This window comes from Schistocerca cancellata, chromosome 9 (assembly GCF_023864275.1).
Source record: "Schistocerca cancellata isolate TAMUIC-IGC-003103 chromosome 9, iqSchCanc2.1, whole genome shotgun sequence".
In the NCBI taxonomy this organism is placed as follows: Eukaryota; Metazoa; Arthropoda; class Insecta; order Orthoptera; family Acrididae; genus Schistocerca; species Schistocerca cancellata.
The window spans coordinates 30,484,977-30,507,737 of NC_064634.1; positions in this window are offsets into that span (position 1 = coordinate 30,484,977).

A 22,761-nucleotide genomic window follows, 5' to 3' on the forward strand; every position below is an offset into this window, starting at 1 on the left:
AGGTTATAAATACAAGCAGCAAGAAGGGTCGGGAGTGGAGTCTGAATGTCACTCTGGTAAAGTGTATGTGTGTTATTGTTGTAGGTGGATAAACATTGCAAAGAACATGTAAAAGAAGTGATACTTTGTGTTGTGTCATTGTCTTTGGTGGACAGTGGAATTAAGATGGCCACCAGAGTAATTAATATTTTAAGTTTAAATATTTGTTGGTTTCGCTCATTATTTATCATCAAAAGCTCTTCAAAACCACGGGACCGTATCTTTTTACCCCTAGACAACCGGATTTAGAGCCAGAATTAGCATCGAGACGCAGCAGCGATCCAGCAAGCAGCAGCGATTACCACAATGCATTTTAATGGCGCCAACCTAGCATCAAGTGCTAACAAGCTCCGTAAATGCGAGTGAAATAGTGCGATTATAGCAATATCTACGACTAGGCGACCATTACACATTCAAGACGCTATCGATTCCGTTCAACTAATGCTCCGAGTCCTTTGCTGTCTCTGACAGCATTAAAACATCGGCAAATCTCAGAGTATTTATTTCCTCTATTTGCCCTTTAATTCTTATTCCAAATTTTTCTTTGGTTTCAACGCTGCTTACACGATCAGGAATAGGCTAGAACGCTGTCTAATTCTCTTCTCAATCTCTGTTTTCCGTTCTGGCTTCTTGACTTTGATAAAGGCTGTCTAGTTTCAGTGCAAGTTTTAAACAGCCTTTCGCTCCATGTATATTACACCTGCTTCCTCCAGAATTTAACAGAGTGTATTCCAATCAGTGTGACAAATTTTCGCAAAGGCTACAAATGCTGAAAACGTTGGTTTATCTTTCCTCAACCTACCTTCTAAGAGATACCGTAGGGTCAGTATCACCTAGCCTGTTCCTATATGTCTCCGGAATCCAACCGATCTTCCCCGAGGTCAGTTTCCACCAGTTTTTCTATTTTCTGTAAATAATTCGTGTTATGAATCTGCAACCATTACTTATTAAAGATGTAGTTCGGTAATATTCATACCTGCAACCAAATGTTTCCTTTTAAATTGAAGTTCTTACATTCTTCCACAGGTCCGATGTATTTCACCTGTCTCATATATTCTGCACGTCAGGTTGAATAATTTTGTCATTGCTGGTTATCCAGAAGATATCAGTAGCTCTATTCCAGGGGCATTGTTCCACTGTCTCTGCTTCCAACGTAACGTGTTTTCATACGGTGCAACCGAGGTGGTGGACTATCGTCTTTGACTAACAATCATAATGTTTCGGTCTCGTGTTCGACCGCAGTCACTGCTTAAATTTTGATTAAAACTTAACAGTAATGGCGGCTATAGTCATTCGGCATAAGAAGTCACCTTCGTTGTGCTAATTGCCTAGTCAAAGAGGGCGGAAGAGCGGATGGAGTTTCAGAGCACTCTCTGGCTCTAGTGGGAAACTGTCCTTAAACGGTGGAAGAATCTGCAATGATCGACGGCATGCAGAAGACAATGGAGACCAGTGCACTGTAGGTACATAATGCGTTTCGACAGGACATGGGACGAGTAAATGAAAGACGTTTATGATGATCTCTCCACTGGTAAAAGACTACGCACCACTGCCCCAGTCAAATCGCCGTGAATGGTCTGCGTAGGAGGAGGTGACAATGACAAAATGATCGAATACCAATGAAAGCTAACGTTCTACGGGTCGTGGCGTGAAATTTGACAAGTTTGAACGTGATAGGGAAGATGTAAAATCTGAAAATGGAAATGCTAAAGCTCAGTATAGGTATATTGAAGGTCAACGAAGCGAAATGGAGAGAAGAGAAAGATTTATGGTCAGACGAGTATAGAGTAATAGCAACAATATCAGAAAATTGTATAATGGCGGGAGGAGTTGTTGAGAATAGGTAATAGGACAGAGAGTGAATTACTGTGAACAGTTTAGTGATAGAATTGTTCCCATCAGAATCGGCACACCGACAACAATAGTTCCGGCATACATGCTGACGATGCCAGCAAAAGATGAAGAGGTAGGGAAAGTATATGAGGATATTGAACGACTGATGCAGCATGTAGAAGTAGATGAAAATGTAGCAGTCAGGGGTGATTGGAATTTGATTGTAATGGAAGGAGTACATGAAAGGGTATCGGAAGAATATAGGCTTGGTTGTAGGAACGAGAAGACAGAACGTTTATCTCTGCTCTGCAATGAATTTGAGCTAGTAATAACGAATACCCTATTCAAGAATCCCAAGACGAATATATATAATTGGAACGCGTTAGATTTCCATGGGCAAGAAGAAACACCGAAATTAAATGTTGGCTTGTAAGGAATATCTAGGAGCAGATACAGACTCAAATCACCGTTCACAAAAGTTGATGAATAGGCTGTCGTTTAAGTTACTAGTCAGAAGTGGGATGCAGAAGGAAAGAAGGAACATTGGGCTTAACGTCCCGTCGACATTGAAGTCGTTAGATACCGAGTAAAAGCTAGAATTGCGTCAAGGATTGGGAAGGAAATCGGCCGGGAACTTTGACCGAACCATTTTTGGAGCGATTTAGGGAAATCACGAAAGACCTTAGTGTGGATGGCTGGACCCGGATCTGAACCGCCGGTCTCCTCAATGCGATACCAGTACGCTAACCACTGCGTCACCTCGCTTATTGCTTGATATGGAAATACAAAGATATGCTAAGGTATGAGGCTGTAGATACTGGAATAACGAGGAGGCAGTTCAGTTGACTAGGAATAGACATCTCTAAAAAGGGCAGGAAAGGAGAGGAGAGGAAAGGAAAGGAAAGGAAATCTTTGGTAACGGAGGGTAACTGAGTATACCAAGGTTAGCAGAAGAAATACTTCAGCCGATCGACCAAGCAAGAGAGAATAAATACACTCCTGGAAATGGAAAAAAGAACACATTGACACCGGTGTGTCAGACCCACCATACTTGCTCCGGACACTGCGAGAGGGCTGTACAAGCAATGATCACACGCACGGCACAGCGGACACACCAGGAACCGCGGTGTTGGCCGTCGAATGGCGCTAGCTGCGCAGCATTTGTGCACCGCCGCCGTCATTGTCAACCAGTTTGCCGTGGCATACGGAGCTCCATCGCAGTCTTTAACACTGGTAGCATGCCGCGACAGCGTGGACGTGAACCGTATGTGCAGTTGACGGACTTTGAGCTGGGGCGTATAGTGGGCATGCGGGATGCCGGGTGGACGTACCGCCGAATTGCTCAACACGTGGGGCGTGAGGTCTCCACAGTACATCGATGTTGTCGCCAGTGGTCGGCGGAAGGTGCACGTGCCCGTCGACCTGGGACCGGACCGCAGCGACGCACGGATGCACGCCAAGACCGTAGGATCCTACGCAGTGCCGTAGGGGACCGCACCGCCACTTCCCAGCAAATTAGGGACACTGTTGCTCCTGGGGTATCGGCGAGGACCATTCGCAACCGTCTCCATGAAGCTGGGCTACGGTCCCGCACACCGTTAGGCCGTCTTCCGCTCACGCCCCAACATCGTGCAGCCCGCCTCCAGTGGTGTCGCGACAGGCGTGAATGGAGGGACGAATGGAGACGTGTCGTCTTCAGCGATGAGAGTCGCTTCTGCCTTGGTGCCAATGATGGTCGTATGCGTGTTTGGCGCCGTGCAGGTGAGCGCCACAATCAGGACTGCATACGACCGAGGCACACAGGGCCAACACCCGGCATCATGGTGTGGGGAGCGATCTCCTACACTGGCCGTACACCACTGGTGATCGTCGAGGGGACACTGAATAGTGCACGGTACATCCAAACCGTCATCGAACCCATCGTTCTACCATTCCTAGACCGGCAAGGGAACTTGCTGTTCCAACAGGACAATGCACGTCCGCATGTATCCCGTGCCACCCAACGTGCTCTAGAAGGTGTAAGTCAACTACCCTGGCCAGCAAGGTCTCCCGATCTGTCCCCCATTGAGCATGTTTGGGACTGGATGAAGCGTCGTCTCACGCGGTCTGCACGTCCAGCACGAACGCTGGTCCAACTGAGGCGCCAGGTGGAAATGGCATGGCAAGCCGTTCCACAGGACTACATCCAGCATCTCTACGATCGTCTCCATGGGAGAATAGCAGCCTGCATTGCTGCGAAAGGTAGATATACACTGTACTAGTGCCGACATTGTGCATGCTCTGTGGCCTGTGTCTATGTGCCTGTGGTTCTGTCAGTGTGATCATGTGATGTATCTGACCCCAGGAATGTGTCAGTAAAGTTTCCCCTTCCTGGGACAATGAATTCACGGAGTTCTTATTTCAATTTTCAGGAGTGTATGTGTAAGGAAATTCAGAACTACTGAAGTATAAGTCACTTGCAAATGCAATAAACAGGAAGTGTAAGGAAGCTTTGGCGAAATGGCTGCGTGAAAAATGTTAAAAAGTCGAAAAATGAAAGGGGGTAACAACACAGTTGCCCTGAGAATTCCACTGTTAAACGCAGGGGAAAGAGCGGGTAGGTGGGGGAAGTCAGTTGGAGGCATTTATGAGGGGGAGAACTAGCCTGGTGAAGTGATGAAGGGAAGAAACAGGAGAACAGTAAAGACATAGCGGATCCAGTGTATGGTTTATTGGAAGCAGCAACAAAACGACTATTCAAGTTGGTGTGTAGAATGTACACTGTGTGATCAAAAGTATTCGGACACCTGTCTGAAAATGACTGACACGTTCGTGGCGTCTACCGTCTGTAATGCTCGAGTTCAGTATGCTGCCGGCTCACCCTTAGCCTTGATGACAGTTTTCACTCTCGCAGGCATACGTTCAATCAGGTGCTTGAAGGTTTCTTGGGGAATGGCAGCCTATTCTTCACGGAGTGCTGCATTGACGAGAAGTATCGATGTCGGTCGATGAGGCCTGGCCACTCCGCCACAGGCAGTGAATTATGAACAGGTGCTCGATCGTGTAGAAGGATGCAATCGCAATCCCCGAATTGCTCTGCAACAGTTGAAAGCAAGAAGGTGCTTAAAACATCAATGTAGGCCTGTGCTGTGATCGTGTCACGCAAAACAACAAGGGCTGCAAGCCCTCTCCATGAAATACACGACCAAACCATAATACAACCGCCCCCGAGTTTTACTATTGGCACAACACACGCTGGCAGATGACGTTCACCGGGCATTCGCCCTACCCACACCCTGCCATAGGATAGGCACATTGTGTACCTTGGTTCGTCACTCAAACAACGTTTATCCAATGTTCAATCGTCCAATGTTTACGCTCATTTCACCAAGCGAGGTGTCGTTTGCCATTAACAAGCGTGATGTGTGGCTTATGAGCAGCCGCTCGACCATGAAATAAAAGTTTTCTCACCTCCCGTCTAACTGCTATAGTACTTGCAGTGTATTCTGATGCAGTTCCCGTGTGACAGTCTGGATAGATGTCTGGGATAGATGTCTGCCTATTACACATCATGACCGTCTTCAATTGGTGGCAGTCTCCGTCAGTCAACAGACGTTGTCGGCCTGTACGCTTTTGTGCTGTACGTTTCCCTTCAAGTTTCCACTTCACTATCACATCGGAAACAGTGGACCTAGGTATGTTTAGGAGTGTGGAAATCTCGAGTACAGACGTATGACACAAGTGACACCCAATCACCTGACAACGATAGAAGTCAGTGAGTTCCTCGGAACGCCCCATTCTGCTCTCTCACGATGTGTAATGGCTACTGTGGTGGCTGATATGGAGTACCAAGCAGTAGCTGGCAGCACAATGCACCTAATATGAAAGACGTATGTTTTTGAGGGTGTCCGGACACTTTTGATCACATAGCGTATGAGACTGCCGATATGCTATTTGACTTTCGGGGAAGTATCATTTACACAAATCCGAAGAGTCAACAAGTGGGAGAAATATCGCTCAATAACCTCAACAGCTCATATATCGAATTTTCTGTCAGAAAAATATACAGAAGAATGGAACAGAAAACTGAGGACCTGTTAAATGACGACGAACTTGGCTTTAGTGAAGGTAAAAGCACGAGAGAGGCAGATGCGTTGCTGCGGCAGACAACGGAAGCAAGACTGAAGAAAAATCAGAACACGGTCATTGCATCTGTGGACCCGAAAAAAGCGTTCGACAAAGCAAAGTGGTGCAATATGTTGGAAATTCTGAGAAAAGTAAAGGTAAGCTATAGAGATAGACGGGTGATATACAATATGTGCGACAGGCAAGAGGGTACAAGAAGAGTGGGCGACCCAGAAGAAAGTACTAGGAATAAAATGGATATAATACAGGGATGTAGTCTTTGGACGCAGCTATTCAGTCTGTACATGGAAGAAGCAAAGATGGACATGAAAGATGGATTCTAGAGTGAGATAAAAATCCAATGTGAAAGGATATCAGTGACAAGATTCCCTGATGACATTTTGATCCTCAGTGATATGAAGTAGAACTACGGGATCTGTTTAATGATATGAACAGTCTCATGAGTACAAGATTTGTACTGAGAGTAAATCGGAGCAAGACGAAAGCAATGAGATGTAGCACAAATGAGAACAGTGAGAAGCATAATATCAGAATTAGTGATCACGAAGTAGACGAATTTAAGGAATTCAGTTGCCTATGCAGCGAAATAACCGGAGCAAGGAGGATATAAAAAGCAGACTAGCGCTGAGGGTATTCTCCTAGACAAGGAAGGTCTAGTAGTCAAACATAGACGTAGATTGAGAAAAGACTTTCTGAGAAGCATTTTAAGGTAGTGAGGCATGGAATGTGGGAAAACCGGAAGAGAGGAGAATCATTACTTTTGAAATTTGGTGCTGCAGAAGAATGTTGAATATTATTTGAACTGATAAGTTAATGGAATAAGGAATGGGGAATGAAGAAGGGACAGGGTGATAGGACAGCTCTTAAGACATCTGGCATTAATTACCATGACACTAGAGGAATATACACAGGGTAATAAGTGTAGACGAAGGCAGAGATTGGAATAGATCCATCAAATAATTGTGGTTGTGGGTTGCATATGGTAATCTGAGCCGAAATGTTTGGCACAGGAGAGGAATTTGTGGCAGGCCGTAACAAATCAGTCATTTGACCAATGGCATACAAGAAAGAGCAACAAAACCACGTGATGGAATGTACTGATAGTACTGATCAGCTATTCTCTGGCAGCTGTTAATTTTCATTCCCTGTGCATATGTTTCCTGCAGTTCAGTTGTCGATATATTTACAGTCTAAATTACACCTGTGTATAATCTTGAGAACACTGGAATTTGTGGAATGGCATTAGCTAAAAACCTCTTCGTCAACAGAGGTTCTACTACTACTACTAGTTATGTATCTCGATAGGATCCAGATGTCCCACTCATTCTTTTCTCCTTACGATATCATCTGCTAGCTAAAAGGACAAAAAGGAATGAGGCAAAAAGTCAGCTAATGTAGAATCTTAGGATACATGTAATAGCAACACGTTGATACAATGTACGATCCCTGCACGTGTAGTAACGTCAATGTTGATTCGCACACTAATGCCCACCCATGTGCTCATGTCGGAGCTCTTTCCTATCCCACTGACGCATGGATTCTTTGCCTGGCGAAAGAATACAGCAGTGCTGGCACATAAGAGATCAGTAAACGGTGATGGAATGAATCTGGTACGTGGTTCAGGGTGTTGGTTTGATTTGGGCAAGAAGGATAGTGCTCATGTAAACAAATCATGCATAAAATTGCCACATCAGGCATTACATTTTAGCTTAGGACTGCTTTACCGCTAACTGTATTCACAACAGGCTTAGTAGCTTAGACTATTCAACGTAACTGCAAATTTGATTGATTCTACTGGACGTAGTTCTGGAGATATGACATCAAATAGATTGAGAGCGTAAAAATGAAACTGCAGGTCGTAATTAAGTAGAGATACTGCCGAAATATATGCGAAAGTATACTTGAACTCTTAAATATGTGTGAAGTAGATATAAAATGTGCAATATCAGGCAAAGCCGCTATTAAAAAACGTCTATATACCACTGAATCATTTTCAGTCAGACTTGATACACATTTTATTTACTGTCTGGAAAGAAATACTGTGGGGATGAGAACCAGCATTCTCCGATTGCGGAGAAGGGAGAAGTTAAAACATGCAAAGGGTGAGAAGGGAAGGAGGAAGAGACGGACAGACAGAGAGACTTGATACACATTTTATTTACTGTCTGGAAAGAAATACTGTGGGGATAAGAACCAGCATTCTCCGATTGCGGAGAAGGGAGAAGTTAAAACACGCAAAGGGTGAGAAGGGAAGGAGGAAGAGACGGACAGACAGAGAGTGGGGACAGAGAAGATTCATACAGATGTGGGGGAGGAAGAGATGGTGATGTAGAGGGCAAGGAGGAAATGGATAGAGAAAGGAAAGAGGAGGAGATAGAGAGGAAGGGGAGGACGACATGGACATGGGAATGGAAGACAAGAAGAAGGGCAGAGATTGGGGAAGGAGACTACCTGAGAGTGGGGGAGGGAGAGCTGCACTAAGACATGGGGAGGAGGCAATGCAGATAGAAAGGAAGAAGATATGGACAGATAGAGATGGGAGGAGGAGACTGACAGACAGAGGGGAAGAGAAAAGAAAAGGGATAGAGGAATGAGGAAGCAGGAAGTAAAGAGTCTGAGTAGGAGACGCGGGAGCGGTAGAAGGAGCAGACTCAAGGTGGGGAGAGAGAGATGGGCAGAGAGGGAAGAAGCAGACGAACAGTGTGGGAGTTGCAGATGCATGGGGAGTGTGACAGGGGGGAGGGGCAGTTTGACAGCAAGATGCGGGAGTATCAGATGGACAGAGATAATGACAGGAGTAAATTTACAGAGAAAGGGAGAAGGAGAAGAAAAGGGAGAGGGGAGAGATAGACAGATAGAGATGGAGAAGGAGATGGACAGAGTGCATGGCGACGGAGATGGCGAGAGAGAAGGAGATGGTGTAATTCAAATGGAATAAATACGTACTGGGGCAACGGTGGGTATTCAGTTAGTTTATTAATAAAGTACATTACTAATGTGTCTCATAAAATTACTTGATCGAATTCATGAAACATTAACTAGACTATCTAACAGTTTAGCTTTTTCTGTCTGCAAAATTTTCACAAAAGTTTTTCACACAGTCATCAGTGCTCGCAAGTTCTATCACTGATTAAGCTCGAAGAAAGATACTTGACATCAGAAGGAAATGTTTAAAGGCAAGCCACCACTCTTAAACTACGCAGTATACATTTTTTGCTTGCCTTTGTTGACATAAACACTTTAGATCTAAAAAGGAACATACAGCCAGATTTTGCGACATTAAAATTTAAATTTCCTTTGCATGTAGCACCTGGAAGTAAAGGGAAATGTTTACTCACCATTTCAGAGAAATACGCAGGATATGTCACCTTCGCTGGACCGTGGAATGTAGCATGCATTGCATCTGCACATTTTTCAATATGACTTAAGCGAAAATGGACGGATATTTGAGAGAAAACAAGACATTCATATTACATGACTCACTGCATAAATTTTCGTAGTTTTCGGATATTTTCTGCCTCACTGTCTCTACTGGAATTAATACAAACTGTGAAGCGCAAACGCTATTTCCTGGAAAAACGGAGCTTACAGATAAAAGCGGATTGCGTTTCTGAAACTTTTCTTAATATTTAGACTACTTCTGAGGAATTATCTGAAAATATCATACCTGTTTGTAAGCTGATATCGCATTTTGCAGTTTCCTTTGGACGGTACAGCGAAAAGCGAATTCGTTGAACGAAGTGCAAATCTGTGAGAGATAAGTACAGATAGAAATTACGTTCAATGTTCCTTATTTTGTTTGCTACACTTTTACTTCACCAAAAGCTAAAATGACGATAATGCGATTATAGAGGGTATTTTCCAAAATTGTGTAAATTGCCATGCTTCACCGGTCATATTCGAGTGGACGTCGGTTAATTGCCCTGTGAGGCTACCCGCATTTAGATTTTCCGCGGTCTCCCTACATCACTGAACCGTGGTGGCTCCTTTCACCTTCTCACTATATAGCTTCTTGCTGGCGCCTCACCAGATAGCGCGTGGTACTCACAAGGGAACCTCCCCATCACACCCCCTCAGATTTAAAGTTGGCACAGTGGATAGGCCTTGAAAAACTGAACACAGATCAATCGAGAAAACAGGAAGAAGTTGTATGGAACTATGAAAAAAAAATTAGTAAAATATACAAACTGAGTAGTCCATGCAAAGATACGCAACATGAAGGACAATAGGAGGCTAGGAGTACCGTGGTCCTGTGGTTAGCGAGAGCAGCTACGGAACGAGAGGTCCTAGGTTCAATTCTTCTCTCGCGTGAGAAGTTTAATTTTTTATTCTCAGTTTATGTGACAAACTCTTATGTTTTCGTCACTTTTTTACGAGTGATTATCACATCCACAAGAAAACCTAAATGGGGCAAGGTAGAAGAATCTTTTTATCCATGTACAAGTTAGGTGGGTCGACAACGTATTCCTGTCATGTGACGCACATGACGTCACCAGTGTCGTATAGAATATATCAGACGTGTTTTCCTGTGGAGGAGTCGGTTGACCTGTGACCTTGCGATCAAATGTTTTCGGTTCCCATTGGAGAGGCACGTCCTTTCGTCTACTAATCGCACGGTTTTGCGGTGCGGTCGCAAAACACAGACACTAAACTTATTGCACTGAACAGAGACGTCAATGAACGAACGGACAGATCATAACTTTGCAAAAATAAAGAAAGTAAAATTTTCAGTCGAGGGAAGACTTGAACCAAGGACCTCTCATTTCGCAGCTACTCACGCTAAACACGGGACCACGGCGCTCCAGAGCCCACATTTTCCTTGATCTTGCTTATCTTTCGCATGGACTACTCAGTTTGTATATTTTACTAATTTTTTTCATAGTTCCACACAACTTCTTCCTGTTCTCTCGATTGATCTGTGTTCAGTCTTTCAATGCCTATCCACTGTGCCAACTTATAACTAAATCTGAGGGGGGTGCGATGGGGAGGTTCCCTTGTCAGTTCCGCGGTTATCGATGCCCCGGCTAGGCTTCAAAAAAGCGGCCGCTCTGGTGGCGTCGGGGAGGTCTGGCGAACATCGCAGTGAAGACAGCTTACGTGCAGTTTTAGCTCACAAGGGGAGGCCGCCAATTGCGAAATTCAGATTCGATTCATACTGCGCATAATAAAAGCTCATGGCCAGAGGTGTAGTGTGGCAAAGCACCAAGATGCACTTCTCACACGTTGTCGAGAAAATCGACAGTTGAAAGAAACCGTTGCAGTGAAATACTCTCTACGATTAATGATTCCCTACAGCGTCGTGACGTAGCGGTAAGCGCTCTGGTTCGTAATCCGAAGCTCGCCGGATCGAATCTCGCCCTGTGCAACCTATTTTTTTGTATTTGTTTTTTATAATTCAAATATATATATATATATATATATATATATATATATATATATATATATATATATATATATATATATATATATATATATATAATTCCCGGCAATCAGTTGCAACAATTATGCATATAATAAGTTGTTGAAAGTCGTTTGTCGTGGAAAAACTGGCGACTTCGAACATCATTATGTTTTCCGCAAACAAAGTTGTATTTCACAAATGTTATTAATTGTCTTCACAATGTTAACCACGCATAGTTAACGGAAGACGTAGAAACGATATTCCGAAACGAATACGTATAGCGTAAGTCGAACGTTCGACTTAGAATAGAGACCCCACGAACACAAATTTGGTGTGGCAGGTATGAAATATAAACTTCGTTACTCGCTCGTTACACTTGAAGGACAGATGTTGAATATGCCGAAACGAGCCGCCGCGTAACAGCGTAGTTGCCTGCTAACTTCGACAGAAGGTAGATGCGGTCCCTAGCGCAACTTATAACATTGTCGAAAATCAGTGCGGACGGGAGAGCTTTGGTACACCCTGTTAAAAAAAAAACGGAAAAATGGAGGCGGTACAATTGGAGAGCGATCCGCCTTCACCAACATGCATAAGCAATTCATTAGTACTTATATATATATTTGAATTACAAAAAACTAATAATAAAAAAAATTGCATGGCCCGAAATTCGATCCTTACGAAACCGAGCGCTTACCGCTGCGCCACGACGCTGTAGAAAACCATTGATCGTAGAGAGTATTTCACCGCAACGGTTTCTTTTAACTGTCGATTTTCTCGACAACGGCTGAGAAGTGCATCTTGGTGCTTTGCCACATTACACCTCTGGCCATGAGCTTTTATTACGCGCAGTATGAATCGAATCTGAATTTCACAATTGGCGGCCTCCCCTTGTCAGTGTGAACCTGGGCCACCGGCAGTGCTTGGAGCCACGGACACGCGGCGCGAATCCTCATAAAGTATTCTCCGGATCGTGGTTCACTCCCCTTCGCCAGGGCTGGCTGGAAGACAAATATTTGGTTCGCCTGTGCCGTGCGTACCTGGTTGTTCAGCTGTGTGCCAGATTTCCCACTGCGCAAGCACTTTGAGCAGACGAAAGTTCGTGGCAGATTAAAACTACGAGGGTCACACCAAAAGAAATTCACACTCTTTTTTTTTTCAAATCCATATTTTATTCTACATGTTTGAAAGTTTAACAGTGTGTAGATATATCCCTTAGGAACAATATTTTAATTTCTCCATATAATTTCCATCCTTCTCAACTGCCTTACGCCATCTTGGAACCAGCGCCTGTATACCCGCACGGTAAAATTCTGGACCAACCTGTTGGAGCCACTGTTTGGCAGCGCGCACAAGGGAGTCATCATCTTCAAACCTTGTTCCACGAACAGAGTCTCTCAGTTTCCCAAAGAGATGATAGTCACATGGAGCCAGGTCAGGACTGTAAGGCGGGTGTTTCAGTGTTGTCCATCCGAGTTTTGTGATCGCTTCAATGGTTTTTTGACTGAGATGTGCCCGTGCATTATCGTGCAACAGCAAAACATCCTGCTTTTGGCGATGTGGTCGAACATGACTCAGTCGAGTTTGAAGTTTATTCACTTTCGTCACGTATGCATCAGAATTTATGGTGGTTCCACTTGTCATGATGTCTACAAGCAAGAGTCTTTCGGAATCGAAAAACACCGTAGATATAAGTTTCCCAGCAGAAGGTGTGGTTTTGAATTTTTTTTCTTGGGTGAATTTGCAAGATGCCACTCCATTGATTGCCTCTTCATCTCTGGTGAAAAATGATGGATCCATGTTTGATCACCTGTCACAGTTCTTCCAAGAAATTCATCTCCACCATTCTCATACTGTACCAAAAGTTCACTGCATACCCTTTTTCTTGTTTCTTTGTCAGCCACTGTCAACATCCTGGGAACCCACATGGCACAAACCTTTTTTTAACGCCAACACTTTCAGTATTCTGCAAAGACTTCCATCCCCTATCCCAACGTAGCATTACAATTCGTTCATTGTGATGCGTCTGTCAGCCGTCACCAATTCGTTAACTCTCTGCACATTGTCTGGAGTGTGTGCAGTACGAGGCCTGCCGCTCCGAGGAAGATCCTCAATATTGCCGTGCCCGCTTTCATTACGTAACCTGCTTGCCCACAGACTAAGTGTACTGTGATCGACAGCAGCATCTCCACACACCGTTTTCAACCTCTTGTGGCTGTATCCCACTGTCTCGGTTTCACAGCACAGAAATTCTATGACATTGCGTTGCTTCTGACGAACGTCAAGTGTAGCAGCCATCTTGAAGACATGCTGTAACGGCGCCACTCACGGGAACTGGTTGAATTAGGTTTGAAAACAAGCGGGAAGGATGTATCTACACACTGTAAAGCTTCCACACATTCAGGATAAAAACTGTATTTTTACAAAAATAGTGACCCTCGTATGTACCTGGCCGAGACTCGAACTCGGGATATGTGCCTTTCGCAGGCAAGCGCTCCACTTGGTGAGTTATCTAAGCACGACTCATGACCCGTGCGCACAGCTTTAGTTCTGACAGTACCTCGTTTCATATCAGCGCCCACTCCACTGCAGAGTGAAAATTTCTTTCTGGTAACATCCCTAGGGTTGTGGCTAACCAGTGTCTTCGCAATATCCTTTCTTCCAGGAGCGCTAGTTCTGCAAGTTTTCGCAGGAGAGCTTCTGTGAAATTTGGAAGGTAGGACATGAGATATTGGCAGAACTAAAGCTATGGGAACGGGTCGTGAGTAGTGCCTGGATAGTTCAGCCAGTGGAGCAATTGTCTGCGAAAGGCAGAGATCCCGAGTTCGAGTAACGGTCCGGCACACAGTTCCTATTTGCCAGGAAGTTTCATATCAGCGCACACTCCACAGCAGGCTGAGAATTTGATTCTTGTTTGAGGAGATATTCGTGTATATATTCATTATTATACACGCCTTTGTTATTTGACTCTATGTGATTCGAAGACCAGTCTCATTGCCGTGGTGCGCTCAGCGTGCTTTTGAAGTGACATGTGTTAATCTGCTGGCCAGCAGAAAGGGTGTCTCAGTGCGGTGGTCAACCACAACCATGACACAGCTGGCTTCCCACGTGTTCTCAGCACATCCACCTCATTGAGTATACACATCACTTGCATCGGGATCACACCGCAGGTTTACATAATGAGGCCGCCGGAATTCGGTGTAGAATCCATGTCAGCATCATGGGGTCTGTAAATAGTATTCAGCACCCAGGCTACCACTGACTCACTCCACAGTATAGGTGCTTCAATGGAGAAATTGTTACATTTCCAGCTGTGTTTCTCTGTTGGCTCATGGGCACCCACTCGCCGCCACCTTCCACTCGCACCATGTTAGCTCATAGGTACCACTTCCTGCACGTGAGGCGCTGACCTTTAGTTATTTATGTTTGACATACCTACTAGGTCACAGGAGCCTAACAACTGGGCCACATAGCTTTTTTTTTCCAAGCTCGAACTTAACACTAGCTGTCACATAGAATGAAATTATAGAGTATCTTAAAGAGTATTTTAAGAACGCGTTCTTGATATTTTGATCGCAGGATGGCCTGATGATGTTACCTGATCCTGAAACTTGTGTGAGCGTGGGGTTGATCTGAGATCCTGTTATTCTGCGCAACGGATTAATCTGAGATGTACCCTTTACCCTGCGGCTCCTGCAAGATGCAATTTCCACCCCCACACTACTACAGAAGTCAGACAGACGCTCCTAACGTTCTAAAGAGAAATGCCTGAAAAACTTTCAGCAATAAATATCTTCTGGAGCCGTCCGCTGTAAGGAAATGACACAAAAATTCACAAAATTTCTTACATAACTAGTGGGATATTTGGGTATTGGAGTAGTGCTAGCTAGTGTAAGAAAAACATGAAACTAATGAAAGTTATTATTTATTTTTAAAAAATTATGAGAAATCACAATGGCATTTTTAGTTATGAATTGAACAAGTAATATCCTGGTTCTTTTTGGAATGTGAAATTACCTCTCAAGGATAGGATTCGCTAATGAAATTTCTATACGAAGTTTAAGATGGCAGAATGGCTGAGAGGCGCACCTACTCAACTTGCATAATTATCCTTTAGAATGTTGCTAGGTACGGTCAAGGCTGTCGCGTGTGAGAGCACAATACCATAAGCTGCGATTATTGCTGTCTGCGCCACTCGCTGCTGACAAATAAGATGACTCTCGTTCTATCTTGATCGACCTTCGCCAATCAAACTCTCCCTACACCTTGATGGAGTCAAGGATTCCTATTCGTCCCTAGTCTAACTATTGGCGTGGTACACAGGTCAGATAACCAGTCCACCCCGATGCCACTCAAAAATTCGCTCGCAGGCGTTTAACTATAACTCTGTCCATTCACACCGCACAATAAGTGTGTCGGCCAACACAGTGAACAATGCTTAATCGCAAGGACTCAATACAGAGAGTCACACTTCGATTCTCTCTCAACAGAGGTGTTCTCCCAGTGAAGTACTGAGGAGAGACTTGTTCCTCGATCCAAGAGCGACAACAGAACGGCGCCTCTCCACGCCAGACTTGAATGGGTATATCTTTCGGTCTCTTCTATTACTCCTTCAGCTCAAGGCGTCAGAAGTATAGTGTGCTAACCAGCTTTAGAATGTAGTTTCGTTTAAGGCGACCAGTCTGGAAATCTGTAGTATCGGCGTTTGGCGTTTGCTGTCTCCCTGTGAAAATCTCTGAAACTGCGTGCTATGTGTAAAGAATGCGTAGGCTTGCCGCTCCCACACAATGTAGCGGAATTTGCCTTTAAGCCGAACATGGGGTCGTTCCTCCTTTCCCTCGGGCGAACGCTGTCCGCTCCGCGGCCGTCGACCAGCCGACGTCGATGGGTTGGGACTGGCCTCCTGGCGTGCAGTCGCCACTCTCGAACTTAAAGCTCCTGTGACCATCGTGTCTGGAATGGGTGTGTGTACGCCAGCCTCGAGTATTTCAACCACTGTGCGCACTTGCGATTTATTAGTTATTTGCATATCGTTCACATGAATTCATACAATATTGACTTTATCTTATCGATTTTGGGTTCGAATGAAGCGTCTTGACGTGTGGAAAATGATTGTGAGGGCGGAATATGTAAGCAATGAAGGTCAGGAGACCACGACGTCTTACACTTGGTATTTGACAAAATAGAAAGACACCAGTACACCAAAGCAAATAAAACTCTTCTGATTATAATGATAGGTCTATTGGCCAGCAGCATCTCTAGAGTATGACATGAATAATTATTTGAATGAAAATTATTTTTGATTGTACCACTTTTTATATGCAGGCAAAATGTATAAAATAATCCGTCCTAGCACCACACAGATTAATAAGCTTGTAAAAACAGTCAAGAAATTTGGTGACTGTGATTTTTCAGTGGCTACGAAAATGCTTTTAGGAATTAAAACGAGAAACGTGGTGCGCATCCAACAGATAATAGTGAACTACCCATCCATTACGCACTGTAGGTTTCCCATTTTGATCGTTTTGCGTCTTCCAAGTTCTTCCATAGCTGTTAAAAACTCACATTCACAATATTTGTGGACTATCGGTATAAGATTAACATCGTGTATGGGACTAAGAATTATTCTGTATCTTCAAATATGAGCTGAAAACGTGTATTATTAAAACTCAATTTTCAATTATATAATTATTATTTGTTTATAAGTCTGATGTGTGTGAAACTCCGCCTCGGAGGGCAGCCGTGCGGTGTATGGCGTCTTATCACGGTTCGCAAGGGTCCCCTCCCCCCCCCCCCCCCGTCGGACGTTCGAGTCCTCCCTCCCTCGAGCATGGGTGTGTGTGTGTGTGTTGTTCTTGGCGTAAGTTTAAGTTAGATTAGGTAGTGGGTAAGCCTAGGGACCGATGAACTCAGCAGTTTGGTCCCACAGTACTTACCAAAAATTTCAGTTTTGTGAAATTCCATTTCCAACGTTTTGATGACATTACAACAGAGACGAGTGGTAAATTTCAGGTTCATTTCAGAGTATCTTCACCTGTGTCAATCAATATTTTTCTCCCTGTAATGTATGTATCCCGAATGACTGAGATGGTGAATTCTGGAGAGATTCAACTACACATGGAGGCTTCCCGGCAATCGTTCTTCCAGCCAACCATTCACGACTGCAACAGGGAAATCGTAGTGGTACACTAAGTACCCCCCGCTATACACCAGACAAGTTAAAGGCGCTTCAGTCTGGAACCGCGCGACCGCTACGGTCGCAGTTCGAATCCTGCCTCGGGCATGGATGTGTGTGATGTCCTTAGGTTAGTTAGGTTTAAGAAGTTCTAGGGTACTGATGACCTCAGCTGTTAAGTCCCATAGTGCTCAGAGCCATTTGCACCATTTTGAACACCAGACAAGGAAGCGATTTATTAACGCACTGTCATCTACTTAAGAGCTAGTCTGAAAATTTCAAGACTATATCACAACGCCTCCCCATGAACCATGGACCTTGCCGTTGAGGGGGGGCGGGGGAGGCTTGCGTGCCTCAGTAACACACATAGCCGTACAACTGAGGGGTATCTGTTGAAAGGCCAAACAAACGTGTGACTCCGGAAGCAGTTGCAGAGGCAACAGTCTTGATGATTGACTGTACTGGCCTTGTAACACTAACCAAAACGGCCTTGCTGTGCTGCTACTGCGAACGGCTGAAAGCTAGGGGAAACTACAGCCGTAATTTTTCCCGAAGGCATGAAGTTTTACTGCATGGTTAAATGACGATGGCGTCCTCTTGTGTAAAATATTCCGGAGGTAAAGTAGTCCCCATTCGGATCTCCGGGCGGGCACTACTGAAGAGGACATCAAAAGGAGAAAGAAATGTGGCTTTCTACGGATCGGATCGTGGAATGTCAGGTCCCTAAATCGGGCAGGAAGGCTAGAAAATTTAAAAATGGAAATGGATAGGTTAAAGTTATAGTGGGAATTAGTGAAGTTCGGTGGCAGGAGGAACAAGACTTCTGGTCAGGTGAATACAGCGTTATAAATACAAAATCAAATAGAGGTAATGCAGGAGTAGGTTTAAGATACTGCCTACAGCAAAATTAAAGAGAAGCACTTGCATGAATATCAAGAGCTCAGATGGAAACCCAGTTCTAAGCAAAGAAGTATATAGAGTGTCTACACAAGGTCGATGTCCTTGAGGACAATATTATAGAAATGGAAGAGAATGTAGATGAAGATGAAATAGGGGATATGATTCAGCGTGAAGAGTTTGACAGAGCACTGAAAGACCTAAGTCGAAACAAGGCCCCAGGAGAAGACAACATTCTATTAGAACTACTGACAGCCTTGGGAGAGCCAGGCCTCACAAAACTCTACCATCTGGTGGGCAAGATGTATGAGACAGGCGAAATACTCTCAGACTTCAAGAAGAATATAATAATCCCTATCCCAAAGAAAGCAGGTGTTGACAGATGTAAAATTTACCGAACTATCAGTTTAATTAGACACGGCTGCAAAATACTAACGCGAATTCCTTACAGACGAATGAAACAACTAGTAGAGGCTGACCTCGGGGAAGATCAGTTTGGATTCCGTAGAAATATGGGAACACGTGAGGCAATACTGACCCTACGACTTATCTTAGAAAATAGATTAAGGAAATGCAAACCTACGTTTTTGTATTTGGCCATTATAAGAGTTGAGGGGCATGAAAGTGAAGCAGCGGTTGGGAAGGGAGTGAGGCAGGGTTGTAGCCTCTCCGTGATGTTATTCAATCTGTATATTGAGCAAGCAGTGAAGGAAACAAAAGAAAAATTCGGAGTAGTAATTAAAATCCATGGAGATGAAATAAAAACTTGGAGGTTCGCCGATGACATTGTAATTCTGTCACAGACAGCAAAGGAGCTGGAAGAGCAGCTGAACGGATTGGACAGTGTCTTGAAAGCAGGTTACAAGATGAGTATCAACAAAAGCAGAAGGTGGATAATGTAATGAAGTCGAATTAAATCGGGTGATACTTGAAAAAAGAGACAGCATTGGTCGTATATTTTTTACTATCGCAAAATCGATTTTCTGTCACTGAGTGACCATCTTCAGTGCTGTATTGTATAACTTAAATTAGGATGCACTGTTGTCAATAAGCTTACGGCAATCACATAGTCTATGTGATTACCATAAGCTTATTGACAACAGTGCATCCTAATTTAAGTTATACAATACAGCACTGAAGATGGTCACTCAGTGACAGAAAATCGATTTTGCGATAGTAAAAAATATACGACCAATGCTGTCTCTTTTTTCAAGTATACCTGTTATCTGGTCGTAGTGCACAGGACAACATGGAGTCGCCAATCAATAAATCGGGTGATGCTACGGGAATTAGATTAGGAAATGAGTCGCTTAAAGTAGTAAATGAATTTTGCTATTTGGGGAACAAAATAACTGATGATGGTCAAAGTAGAGAAGATATATAATGTAGATTGGCAATGACATGGGAAGAGTTTCTGAAGAAGAGAAATTTGTTAACATCGTGTATAGATTTAAGTGTCAGGAAGTCGTTTCTGAAAGTGTTTGTATGGAATGTAGCCATGATGGAAGTGAAACGTGTACGATAAATAGTTTGGACAAGAAGAGAATAGAAGCTTTCGAAATGTTTTGCTACAGAAGAATGTTGAAGATTAGATGGTTAGATCACATAAGTACTGAGGAGGTATTGGATAGAATTGAAGAGAAATTTGTGGCGTAGCTTAACTAGGAGAAGGGATTGGTTGGTAGGGCATATTCTGAGGCATCAAGAGATCACCAATTAAGTATTGGAGGGGAGCGTGGAGGGTAAAAATCGTAGAGGGAGACCAGTAGATGAATACACTAAACAGATTCAGAAGGATATGGGTTGCCGTAGGTACTGGGAGATGAAGAGGCTTGCACAGGATAGAGTAGCAAGGAGAGCTGCATCAAACCCGTCTCTGGACTGAAGACCACAACAACGACATATCACCTCGAACAGCGAAACAGCCAACAAAGCGACCTAATAATCCCGTGATAATATACGTTACGGAATTTTGTCCAGTGGCTGTGAGCCGTTTAAAAGAAGATGTGTGTGTGTGTGTGTGTGTACTGCGCGTTCCTGTGCAGAGAGGAGCTCCGCCGGCAGTAGCCACATTGCGGGGTCTTAGTACACGGTGCTCAGCGGAGCGAGTCGGCGTTGCCATTTTGAGGTAGGGCAGGATAGGCACGTGCCGCGCTCAAAGAGGGACGCAATCACGGCACGCCGAAGCGCCCAGAATGTCTCTCATACAGCGAGCCCACCTCCGCCGAGGAATTCCTCTGTCGCTGTAGCACCGGCGCCCACCTGCCGGCCGCTGGAGCTCGACACGCCCCACCAACACGACGGAGCTGCTTGCCGCTGTGACATTTAACTGCGTTCCAGTACTGAGTGGTGTCACGTATTATACCAGACCGAACATTCAGTGACCATCCATAGCATTAAGACCACCGACCTACTATCGATACAAACCCTTGCTGGTGAAGAATTATTGTTGGTCAGACACACTGACGGTGCATGCACACTATTGGTCATTAAAATTGCTACACCAAGAAGAAATGCAGATGATAAACGGGTATTCAGTGGACAAATATATCATACTAGAACTGACATGTGATTTTCACGCAACTTCGGTGCATAGATCCTGAGAAATCACTACCCAGAACAAACACCTCTGGCCTTTATACGCCTGAGCCTTGAGTCAAACAGAGCTTGGACGGCGTGTAAAGGTACAGCCGCCCATGCAGCTTCAACACAATACCACAGTTCATTGAGAGTAGTGACTGGCGTATTGTGACGAGCCAGTTGCTCGGCCACCATTGACCAGACGTTTTCAGTTCGTGAGAGATCTGGAGAATGTGCTGGTCAGGGCAGCAGTCGAACATTTTCTGTACCCAAAATGGCCCGTACAGGACCTTTAACATGCGGTCGTGCATTATCCTGCTGAAATGAAGGTTTTCGCAGGGATCGAATGAAGGGTAGAGCCAAGGGTCCTAACACATCTGAAATGTAACGTCCACTGTTCAATGTGCCGTCAATTCGAGCAAGAGGTGACCGAGACGTGTAACCAACGGCACCCCATACCATCACGCCGGGTGATACGACAGTATGGCCATGACGAATACACGCTTCCAAGGTGCGTTCACCGCGATGTCACCAAACACGGATGCGACCATCATGATGCTATAAACAGAACCTGGATTAATCCGAAAAAATGACGTTTTGCCATTCGTGCACCCAGGTTCGTCGTTGAGTACACCATCGCAGGCGCTCCTGTCTGTGATGCAGCGTCAAGGGTAACCGCAGCCATGGCCTCCGAGCTGATAGTCCATGCTGCTGCAAACGTCGTCGAACTGTTCGTCCAGATGGTTGTTGTCTTGCAAACGTCCCCATCTGTGGACTCTGGGATCGAGACGTGGCCTCACGATCCGTTACAGCCATGCGCATAAGATGCCTGTCACCTCGTCTGCTAGTGATACGAGGCCGTTGGGATCCAGCACGGCGTTCCGTATTACTCTCCTGAACCCACCGATTCCATATTCTGCGAACAATCATTGGATCTAGACCAACACGAGCAGCAATGTCGCGATACAATAAACCGCAATCGCGATAGGCTACAATCCGACCTTTATCCAAGTCGGAAACGTGATGGTGCGGATTTCTCCTCCTTACACGAGGCATCACAACAACGTTTCACCAGGCAACGCCGGTCAACTGCTGTTTGTGTATGAGAAATCGGTTGAAAACCGGCGTCAACCTTGTGTGAATGCTCTGAAAAGCTGATCATCTGCGTATCACAGCATCTTCTTCCTGTCGGTTAAATTTCGCGTCGGTAGCACGTCATCTTCGTGGTGTAGCAATTTTAATGGCCAGTAGTGTAGTTAATGTGATCGTGCTGTCCGTGTGCAGACCGGCGAAGGCGCGCTATCTGTCTGAGTTTGTCCGTGGGAAGACAGTGACTGGCGTCAGCAATTTTAGAAACTGTGTGACTTGTCGGGTGTTCGAGGTGTGCTGTGTCGAGTGTCTTCAACACGTGGCGAAAGCAAGGTGAAACCACGTCCAGACCTTCTGGGGTTGGGTGGCCACCCATCATTGCAGATGTAGGACGTCGTAGGCTGGGAAGACTGGTGAAACAGGACAGATGGCGAGTTGTGGCGGAACTAACGTCAGAGCATAACGCTAGGCAGAGTACAAATGTGACTGAACACCCAGTGCACAGAACACTCCTAACGATAGGCCTACGCAGCAGACAAATAATGAATGTGTCAATGTTGACACCAGGACATCGGCCACTACAACTGAAATGGTCACGTGAGAATCGAGACTGGACGCTGGTGCA